The sequence below is a fragment of the Pseudophryne corroboree genome, chromosome 7 (assembly GCF_028390025.1).
Source record: "Pseudophryne corroboree isolate aPseCor3 chromosome 7, aPseCor3.hap2, whole genome shotgun sequence".
Taxonomy (NCBI): domain Eukaryota; kingdom Metazoa; phylum Chordata; class Amphibia; order Anura; family Myobatrachidae; genus Pseudophryne; species Pseudophryne corroboree.
Window position 1 is genome coordinate 258,944,637 of NC_086450.1, and position 9,098 is coordinate 258,953,734.

The 9,098-nt window shown below is 46.6% G+C and overlaps 1 pseudogene; it reads left to right on the plus strand.

Annotated features, from left to right (window-relative positions):
• The first annotated feature begins 3,552 nt into the window (after positions 1 to 3,552).
• LOC134946081 (5S ribosomal RNA) lies at positions 3,553 to 3,671 on the plus strand (annotated as a pseudogene).
• The last annotated feature ends 5,427 nt before the right edge of the window (positions 3,672 to 9,098 follow it).

Sequence of the window (9,098 nt, forward strand, 5' to 3'; positions counted from 1 at the left end):
GTGTGTACGTTGGTGTATGCCCAGGTGTCAGCGCATGTATGTATAGATACAGGTGCTTGTACGTCCAGGTGTCAGCGCATGTATGTATAGATACAGGTGCTTGTACGTCCAGATGTCAGCGAGTATTTGCAGAGCTGGCCATACGAATAGGCAAACTAGGCAATTGCCTAGGGCATTTGATATGCCTAGGGGCATCATCAACTTCTGCTGATTAAAATGATATGCGGCATACCTATATTCTGTATATAGCATTTCATATGCAGATACAGCCACAGTCTCACACAGTATTTTGGCATGCTGCATATCAGTTTAATCAGCAGAAGCTGCTTGTGCATCCTAGCCACATAGCAATGCAAATAAGATGCATTTTCATTAAAAAAAGGTGCCCGACGTTAGCATTCATGCAAGATTTGTGAGGACACATCTGTATCCAAGCAGAGGCAGAGGTCACAGTGTTAGTGGAAGTGTGAGTGCTGTGTGCATGTGAGTGGGTTGGTTGTGCAGTAGTGTTCGGAATATGTGTAAGGAGCATTATGTGTGTCATGTAAAAATGCTTTAATAATGTGCAACATATGTGTAAAGGGCCACTATGTGTGTCATTATGTGTATAAGGGCATTAATAATGTGTGGCATATGTGTAGCAGGGTACTACTGTATGTGTGTCATTATGTGTATAGGAGCACTAATAATGTGCAGCAAATGTGTAGGGGGCACTATGTGTATCATTATGTGTATAAGGGCATTAATAATGTGCGGCATATGTGTAAGGGACATTATGTGTAAAAGGGCATTAATAAAGGTTGTCATCATGTGTGAGGTGCATTATGTTTATAAGGACATTGATGTGTCTCATATGTGTAAGGAGCATTACTGTGTGGAATTGTGTATAAATGCATTACTAATGTGTGGCATTATGTGTATAAGGTGCTCTACTATGTGGCGTTGCATATAGAAAGGGCACTACTGTGTCGTCTAATGTGAATAAAGAGCAATAAGGTGTGGTGTAATGTGAATAAGGAGCAATTCAGTGTGATGTAATGTGAATAAGGGGCTCTACTGTGAGGAGTAACGTTTATAAGGTAAAGTGATACTACTGTGGGATGTAATATAAATTATGGACACTATCGCAAGATAAAATGTGAATAAAGTTGCAGCACTGTGTGGCGTAATTGGAATTGGGGTTACTATTGTGTGGCCATGCCCCTTCCCAGCAAGAAGATGCCCCTTTTTGGGCTGTGCGTCAAATGTGCGAACTGTTCCTATTTAAAATATAGGGGGTACAAGGACTGCTATGGGTGAGGGGTGATGGTGCTGGGAAAGAGGTGCAAGGTCAGAGGCAGAACCAGCAGTGGTGCTAGGGGGTACACCAGCCAAAACCTTGCCTAGGGCATCATATTGGTTAGGGTCGTCTCTGCGTGTTTGTATAGATGCAGGTGTGGGTAAGTTGGTATACGTCCAGGTATCAGCATGTGTATGTATTGATGCAGGTGTGGGTACATCGGTGTACATCCAGGTGTCAGCATGTGTATGTATAAAAGCAGGTGTACATACAGGTGTCAGCGCGTGTATGAATAGATGCAGATGTGTGTACATCGATGTACATTCAGGTGTCAATGCATGTATGTATAGATGCAGGTGTGGGTACGTCTGTGTACATCCAGGTGTCAGCATTTGTATGTATAGATGCAGGTGTGGGAATATTAATGTAGTTCCAGGTGTCAGCGTGTGTATGCATAGATGCAGGTTTGTGTACGTAGGTGTACGTCCAGATGTCAGGCATGTATATATAGATGCAGATGTCAATGCGTGTATGTATAGATGCAGGTGTGGGAATATTAATGTAGTTCCAGGTGTCAGCGCGTGTATGCATAGATGCAGGTTTGTGTACGTAGGTGTACGTCCAGATGTCAGGCATGTATATATAGATGCAGATGTCAATGCGTGTATGTATAGATGCAGGTGTGGGTACGTCTGTGTATGTCCAGGTATCAGCATGTGTATGTATAGATGCAGGTGTGTGTACATCAGTGTATGTCCAGGTGTCAGCACGTGTATGTATAGATGCAGGTGCTTGTATGTCCAGATGTCAGTGCATGTATGTATTGATGCAAGTGTGGGTATGTCGGTGTATGTCCATTTGTCAGCACGTGTATGTATAGATGCAGGTGCTTGTACTTCGGTGTATGTCCGGGTGTCAGCATGTGTATGTATAGATGCAGGTGTGGAAATGTTGGTGTATGCCCAGGTGTCAGCACGTGTATGTATAGATGCAAATGTGGGTACGTCTGTATACATCCAGGTGTCAGCATGTGTATGTATAGATGTTAGGTGTGGGTACATCAGTGTATGTCCAGATGTCAGCGCATGTATGTATAGATGCAGGTGTGGGTACATCGCTGTATGTCCAGGTGTCAGTGCTTGTAGGTATAGATGCAGGTGTGGGTAAGTCAGTGTACGTCCAGGTGTCAGCATGTGTAGGTATAGATGCAGGTGTGGGTACGTCGGTGTATGGATAGGGGTCAGCGTGTTTATGTATTGATGTGTGTATGTCAGTGTACGTACAGATATAGGTGTGTGTATGTATAGAGGTAGGTGTGATACATACATATAACACATACATGATAGATAGATACATACATATATCATACACACACAATAGATAGATAGATAGATAGATAGATAGATAGATAGATAGATAGATAGATAGATAGATAGATAGATAGATAGATAGATAGATAGATAGATAGATATAACACATACAAGATAGATAGATAGATAGATACATACATACATACATACATGATAAATACATATATACACACACACATGATACATACAAATAAATATCACAAACACATATATGATTCATACCTATATCACACACACATACATGATACATACATGAGACAGACCTAGGCCGGTGATGAGGCCCAGGCCCCCTGCTGATGTTGCATTGAGGAAGGCAATGTTCCAGGGCTGAGGCCAGTCGGGGAGAGCACCACGCAGCCCGGGAGAAATACGGCTGAGGAGCTGCATCTGGAAGAGCCCCGGGGAGGGAGAGCGCCACCTGCCCCATCCTGCGCCGCACACACTGCAGGCCTGCACATGGGGAGGGAGGTCTCTGGCCACACATACTCACCCTGCTGCTGAAGCACTGCTGCTGTCCCCATCAGCGCTGTTCAGGGTGTGTATGGTTGGCACCCCAGCCCCGCTGCTTGTGCGGTCAGAGTGTGGTCTATAGTAGGCTTTGAGGCAGCAGCAGGAGCAGGAATGAAGGGGTGGACATGACGGTATACTGCTGCCACGTCCGCCCATTCATTCCCGCTGCTGCCTCAGAGCCTATTATAGACCACACTCAGACTACACAAGCAGCGGAAGCGAAGCAGTGTTGGGCCTGGTTATTTCTTAGATAGGAGACCACCTGGGAATACCAGGTGCAGTAGGTGTTTTTATACTACCAATACCGTTCTCTTGAAGCATTCCATTTTAAACTTACTCATCTATGTACTAGTAGTTAGTAGTAGAAGAGCTCTAACAGAAACCACAAAGCTGATCTACAGCCTCACCGCACTGGATATGCACAATCCTATCTGATCTTGGAAACTAAGCAGTGTTTGGCCTGGTTAGTACTTGGACGGGAGTCCACCTGGAAATACCAGGTTCTGTAGGTATTTTTATACTACTTATACCGCAGTGGCGGAACTAGCGAGCGGTGGGCCCAGGTGCGACAAAATGCTTTGCCCCCCCATCCCATCCAAGTCCACCCCCTCAGCCCTGGAAAGGATCTGGTGAGGGGGACCTGCTCAGGGCCAGAAAAATGGATACCTAGCAACAGTGCCGTAACTAGACATTTTAGCACTGTGTGCAAGAAACGGCATTGGAGCCCAACCCCTGCATGCAAAACAGGGGCAGTGCGCGCCGTAGGCATGCGCAAAAATACATAGTGGCATGGCTTCGTGGGGAAGGGGTGTAGCCACAAAATAATACCAATTCATAAAACGGTGCACAGTAGTCTCCATTATTCAAATTACGCCGCACAGTAGCACCACTACACCAGGTAGAGACCCTTTTACACCTTACGGCAGACAGATTCCTCTTTTTACACATTACGGCAGACAGCGTCCCCTTTTTACACATTACGGCAGACAACGTCCCCCTTTTTACACATTACGGCAGACAGCGTCCCCTTTTTACACATAACGGCAGACAGCGTGCCCTTGTTACACATAGCGGCAGACAGCGTACACTTTTTACGCATAACGGCAGATAGCGTGCCCTTGTTAAACATTGCGGCAGACAGTGTCCCCTTTTTACACATTACGGCAGACAGCATGCCCTTGTTACACATTACGGCAGACAGCGTCCCCCTTTTTACACATTACGGCAGGCAGATTCCCCCTTTTTACACATTGCGGCAGGCAGATTCCCCCTTTTTACACATTACAGCAAAGATTCCCCCTCTTTACACATTACATCAGGCAGATTCCCCTTTTTACACATTACGGCAAAGATTCCTCCTTTTTACACATTACATCAGGCAGATTCCCCCTTTTTACACATTACGGCAGGCAGATTCCCCCTTTTTACACATTACATCAGGCAGATTCCCCCTTTTTACACATTACGGCAGGCAGATTCCCCCTTTTTACACATTACATCAGGCAGATTCCCCCTTTTTACACATTACGGCAGGCAGATTCCCCATTTTTACACATTGCGGCAGGCAGATTCCCCCTTTTTACACATTGCGGCAGGCAGATTCCCCCTTTTTACACATTGCGGCAGGCAGATTCCCCATTTTTACACATTGCGGCAGGCAGATTCCCCCTTTTTACACATTGTGGCAGAGAGTCCCAAGAAAGAAAGAAAGAAAGAAAGAAAGAAAGAACGAATGAATCGCAGCTTCTGACGATTCCCGGGCAGGAGAGTATGAGGAGGAGGGAGGTGGGGGAGGGAGCCGCAGCAGCACTGTGTTATTGGTGGAGGCGCTGCTACTGCTGCCCCTCTGCTTCACTATAGGCTGTTCTCAGAAGACAGCCTATAGTAAAGCAGAGGGGCAGCAGCAGCAGCGCCTCAACCAGTAACAAAGCGCTGCTGCGGCTCCCTCCTCCACCTCCCTCCTCCTTCTTCTTCCTGTGCCGCTGCAGTGCGCTCCTCTCCTCTCCGGGCGGCTGTGTGCTGCGGGCAGCGGTTGCCCGCACCACACATCGGCATGTAATGAGTCAGTTTGACTCATTACATGCTTTGGGTCCCTGGACAGAGGCAGGCCCCAGTGCAACGCACTGGCTGCACTGGCGGTAGTTCCACCTCTGCAATACCGATCTCTTGAGACATTCTATTTTTAAACTTATTCATTTATGTACCAGTAGCTAGAAGTAGAAGACTTCTAACAGAAATCCCCAGCTCATGTACGGTGGGATGATATATATATATATATATATATATATATAAAAGTAGTCCAGTCAGCAGCAATCCTCTCTCAACAAAAGAACATATTTGAAAATACCTTGTGCCCTCCAATAACAAAAGCTATGCAGATGTCATTAGATACCATTACCCATTTGGCGGCAGTCACAGCCTCTTGACAAAAAATAGACCACACAGCATCTTTAAGTCTTAAAGACGTTGTGAGTGCAGCTGAATGGGTAATTGTGTGTGTGTGTGTGTGTGTGTGTGTGTGTGTGTGTGTGTGTGTGTGTGTGTGTGTGTGTGTGTGTGTGTATATTTCTATAAATCCATAATTTTTCAGACAGGCTGTAGCATGTGGGCGCATGGAACCCTGTAAAAGTGATGGATTGGATGACTATTACAACACCCACTTTTGCTGTCTGAAAAATGATGGATCTATAGATTGTTCTGCTGACACATGGTTTTTATGAATTAAAATCTGTTTGCATACAAGTTTGATTGGTGTGCTGACTACCCGTGCGTCATAACCGTTAGGTTCTGGAGAGCATGGACTATATGTTGTATTATTAATAAGCACTGGCACCCACGTTATGGATCAGAAGGCGTGTGTTGTTCTATCAAGCTATCTTTTATATATATATATATATATATATATATACATAGCTTGGTGCATGGATTGGCACTCCCTACCCATCTCACAATTGGCTCCAGTGCCCACTGGAACTTGTAGTACAGCGGGTGTGGTATTGAAAGTCGACAGTAACTAGGTCGACAATGTCTAGGTCGACCACTATTGGTCGACAGTAACTAGGTCGACAGGGTCAAAAGGTCGACAGGGTCAAAAGGTCGACATGTTCTAGGTCGACAGGTCAAAAGGTCGACATGAGTTTTTAATGTTATTTTGGTGTCGTTTTCTTCGTAGAGTGACCGGGAACCCCAATTAGTGCACCGCGTCCCCTCGCATGGCTCGCTTCGCTCGCCATGCTTCGGGCATGGTGCCTTCGCTCCGCTGGCGCTTCGCTCGGCACAGATTACCGTTCCAATCGTAGTCCACGTGGATCGTTAAGTATGAAAAGGTTCCAAAAAAGTAAAAAATTGTGAAAAACTCATGTCGACCTTTTGGCCTGTCGACCTAGAACATGTCGACCTTTTGACCCTGTCGACCTTTTGACCCTGTCGACCTAGTTACTGTCGACCAATAGTGGTCGACCTAGACATTGTCGACCTAGTTACTGTCGACTTTCAATCCGGATCCCAGTACAGCAACAACAAAAAACACAACGGCACTCAGAGATTTAAAGAATATAGATAAGAAGTAGACACAAAATAAGACTCCACAGAGCAGTTTTCAGGTGTCTTTATCAATTGTTGCATTTAAAAAATCAAGCAATTTGGGAACACAATGTTGCGAAAATGTAACCCTATTTGCAAAATATTACTAAATAAGTTTGTCAATGTAAGACATTTGCAAAGGCGCATCCAAAACACACTTAAAAAAAATGCAACTTATACCCCTTTCAGACATGCTTTAAATTCCTGGGTTTTTACACATGAACGCGCATCAACCCAGGAATTTGTTATGTCTGAAAGGCACCGACCCGGGAATGTGATCTCTGGCTGCATGAAAAAGGTTTTCATTGGTCAGAAAGGGCCGCCTGATGCCTGCTGATGACCTCATCAGCGGCAGACGGAGGGGAACAGACGCCACAGCAGCATGGGAGGAAGCAGAGAGCTTTGCTGTGAAGTGTGGCAGTGCCAGAGGGCAGAAGGTACACAGAGCTATGCATCTATGTGTGCCAGTGACAGAGAGTGTCAGAGTAACACAGAGCTGTGCAGAGAAGTATGCAGAAGTGTGCAGAGAAGTGTGCCAGAGGGTGCCAGTGAAGAGACTGCCATTTTGTTCATAATGGCTCACTGGAAGGAGGAGGAGGTCTACATGTGAGGGGTGAGGAGGAAATTAAATCACAAATAACAGGGACTGTTAAGGATGCCATGATCTATGGCAACATTGCAAAGATCCTGTCCAGCAGAGGTATTGTGAAGACACAACAGCAAGTTCTTAACAAACTAAAGTCCCTTAAGAAACAATATACCAAGGTCCATGACCATAATTGAAATCGCAGTGGTATGGGAAGGATGGAGTGGCACTTATATGAACTGTGCAGCAACGTGTTTGGCCATACAGCACTTAGCAATCCCGTTGCCCTATCCTCATCTAGTGATGCTGGCACGCTGTCTGCTATACCATCAGCTGCGGCTACATCGTCTCCAGAGTGCAGCCAGCAGAGCCCGGCATCATCGCAGAGCCTATTTGATGATGTTGATTCGGATGTCACCGTCATCATCGATCCAAACAAGGCCACAAATGTGACAGCATCGTCGCAGAGCACGGGGGGCGATTCCCTACCACAGACCCAGGGAGACAAGCCTACCCTACGCTCAAACAGTAAGTTTATAAATCTATTTGTCCAACTTACACTTCTGTGCCATATCCCATTGTTACCTTTGAGATGGTCAAAAAAAATTCTGTTTTGTTTTTTAATTTACACAGTCCCGCCTCGTAGGAAAAAGAAGACCAAAATAGAGGTAGCTACAAAAGCCATGACAAATATCCTGTGCGACCAACTACTCGAGATGGATTCAGATTGGCAGAGTTAAGAGGATGCAAAATTGCTAAAATTTATGGACAATGAACGTGAACTGCAGAGGAATTTGCTGACGCAAATGGTAGCTACAGGGCCGGTTCTGGGGCTTCTGGCGCCCCGGGCGGCATTAGGGGGTGTGGCTTCATACAGGGGGCGTGGTCAGTTACGCCCCCTGTACTGTTGTAGGATGTGCGTGCGCGATGACGTCATCGCGCACCGCACAGCAAAGGTCCTCTCCACGAAGGTAAACTAGACGCTAAGTGTCTAGTCCCTTCGTGGAGAGGACCTTTGCTGTGCGGTGCGCGATGACGTCATCGCGCGCCGCACATCATTACAGTGAAGGTCCTCTCCAGGAAGGGAAATTAGACGCGTAGCGTCTAGTTTCCCTTCACAGCGGGCAGCCCACGAAGGGAAACTAGACAAGTAGCGTCTAGTTTCCCTTAACAACGGACAGCGGGACAGCGGGCCGCGGCAGCGGGGGGCACCACAGCAGCAGTGGATCTTGCCATGGTGCGGCGTCCTCCGGAAGGTGGTGCCCCGGGCAAAAGTCCTGCTTGGTAGCTATGCAGGATAAGATCAGCAGCGAGCACTGTGAATTCCCAGGTCAGCTTTTTTCCAAAATGACCTCTACACCACAATTTACAAACACTCATTCTGACCTACAATCGCATTCTCACACCACATTTGTTCCAAAAATACGGTATGCCCAGCAAGGCCAGTCTCCCCCATCTTTTGGGCCTATATCCCAGTATATGCAACAAGCCCAGTCTCCACCATATTTTGGGCCTAGATCCCAGTATATGCAGCAAGCCCAGTCTCCCACCTCTTTTGGGGATACTCACCAGTATATGCAGCAAGCCCAGTCTCCCACCTCTTTTGGGGATACTCACCAGTTTGCGCAGCAATCCCAGTCTCCCACCACTTTTGGGGATACTCACCAGTTTGCGCAGCAAGCCCAGTATCCCACCACTTTTGGGGATACTCACCAGTTTGCGCAGCAAGCCCAGTCTCCCACCTCTTTTGGGGATACTCACCAGTTTGCGC